Source organism: Orycteropus afer, unplaced genomic scaffold (assembly GCF_000298275.1).
Source record: "Orycteropus afer afer isolate SDZICR_OR568_19922 unplaced genomic scaffold, OryAfe1.0 scaffold00083, whole genome shotgun sequence".
NCBI classification, from domain to species: Eukaryota; Metazoa; Chordata; class Mammalia; order Tubulidentata; family Orycteropodidae; genus Orycteropus; species Orycteropus afer.
This window is the reverse complement of record NW_006921670.1, coordinates 2,707,162-2,709,484: the sequence shown is the minus strand read 5'-3', so window position 1 is coordinate 2,709,484 and position 2,323 is coordinate 2,707,162.

The window sequence follows — 2,323 nt, the reverse complement described above, 5'->3', positions numbered from 1 at the left end:
TAAGGGCTTGATTCCTAGCCCCGTTCTGTGGGGCGCCTGGTGATACTCAGCCTCTCCTTACCTGGCTGCAGAAGGGCTTGCGCAGTGGCTCCGGCTGTACAGGCCGATTCTGGCCTGTGGGGCCAGGGCTGGGCCCAAGCTGGCTCCCAGAGGGTGCGGCTGCAATGAGTGGCCCTCCCGTGGCAGCAACCCCTGCGCAACCCCCGCCCGAGTCAACCAGGTTTTGTTTTGTGCTCTCCCGTCACAAATGCTGCAGTTGGTTCTTAATTCTGTATCTCCAGATTCTAATTCGTGCCTATGCAAAACAGAATAAATTATGCCTAGGATTTCATGGCTGTGGTGGCTATTTATGAAACTGCTCGTGGGAAATGGGGAGAATTAGTTCTGAGCAAGAACGACACCCCCAAAGACTTGCACCTACATTTTAGAAGCTGGGCCTCTGCTTTGACCTCTGCCTAAAACCTGGATGTGGTGGGGGTGGGGGGTGCAGGGCCGGCTCCAGGCGGGTTTCAGGGCTCAGAGCTGGCAGGAGCAGGAAGTGAGGGATTTTGTGAGCCGTCACTGATACCCACTACCAAGCGGGCGCATTTTCTGCTTGTTCAGTGCTGTGTGAGCAGAAGACTACGATCTGAACTATTGACCGCTCCCACCTTGAGTGCAGCATGACCCCCTTCCATGGCGATCATATTTGTCCCATGTCCCTGGGATGGGACCAGGTGTCACTGTGATGCCTCCGTGGGTCCCCTGAAGGGCCAGAATCTGCCAGCTCAGAGAACACAGGTCCTGATCCTACCTGCAAATACCTTCCCAGACTCTTGACTCCAGGGGCCCTGTTCACGGGCTCAGGGGTAGCTCCCAGTGGGTCTCTCACACCTCGTCCTGACCATGGCACCCGGCCCCAGCTGAGAAAATAGAAGCAGGATCCTGGTCACGTGGCAGACTGCCACAGAAGAGGGTGCTGGCCAGAGTGCAAACCCAGCCTGGGGCTGAGGGCCAGCACCCCTCTCGGCTCAGCCTCGCTCTCCTGGCTCCTGTGCCCGGCCCTCATCGGTTCAGCCAACCTCCCTGCATGGGATCTCAACAAGAGGGCACCCAGACAGCGCCAGTGAACAACTCCCCGGAACTTGCCACCCTCGGTCCGAGGCTCAGTGCCTCTGCCCGTGTCCCTTCAGGGCGTGGCATGTGCCATCCTGTACCCCTCATGGCACAGCCCCCCACACCATCTTCCTCCTCAGTAAGTCCTACAACCCCAAACATCCACTTCTCCTTGCAGCTCGCACATCCCCGTTCCCTTCCTTCAATATGTGCCCGGTGCCAATAAGCCAGAACTGTGGTCCCGGCTGGGAACTTGTTTCGTCAGAAGTGCCTGCCCGGATCAGAGCCATCTCTGTCCCATCCCACCCTCAGAGGGCTTTGCTCCTGCTAACTACTCCACACACACAGAAGGGCCAGGATTTGCCAGGGGAGATGATTGGATTAACAACTTTATTCTTTTATCAACTACAAAAGGGCTGGTGTCTTGTTCCAAATGGAGAGTTGGTAGAACTTGGACCTGTAGGGACCTTAATCATCCCTGGTAATGACAGTGAAATGCTTGGCTCAGCTGCCTGCTAGCTGGCGTGCACCTGGTTAGCAGGGATCCAGACCGGCCCTCCTGATGAGGGCAGGGGCCAGGGGGTGGCCACAGCTTCCAAATGGAGACAGTGGTTATGGCCACCACTGCCACTGGGAGGGACCCAAAGAGTCCGAACAGAAGCTTCCATCCGCTGAGAGCGATGAGAAAGGCCTGCGGAGGCGTAAAGCCCACAGCAGCTGCCACGGGCCCGAGGCAGGGCCGCCGCACCAGAGCCCCGCTGGACAGGTCCCGGTGGGCTGGGCCAGCAGAAGCCCTCCCAAGCAGGACTAGGGCCAAAGGGCAAGAGGGAAACAGCCAACAGACCACAGGAAAAACAGGCAGGAACAAGAGGAAAAGGGCAAGCTGCCGACCGGAGAGCTGAGGGGAAGGGCTGGTGCGGGCCTGGCAGTTACAGTGCTGGATGTTTCTCTGAGCTTCAGTTTCCACAGCTGGAAAAATGGAACTAACAGCACCTACCTGGTGGCTGTGGTGGTGAGTATCCAAGACCAAGGAGGCTGTGAGGCCACCTGGTAGTCCCAGCCACACAGCACCAACAGGTAGATCATTGCCACGTTTTTCCTTCCGTGCCTGACCCCCAGCTCTTGGACCAGGGAGCCCCCATCCGGCCCAGGACAAGATGGCGGCACAGATGGTAGAGCATGGTGACCATTTACTGAGCACCTCCCGTGGGCCAGGGCACCCTATCAG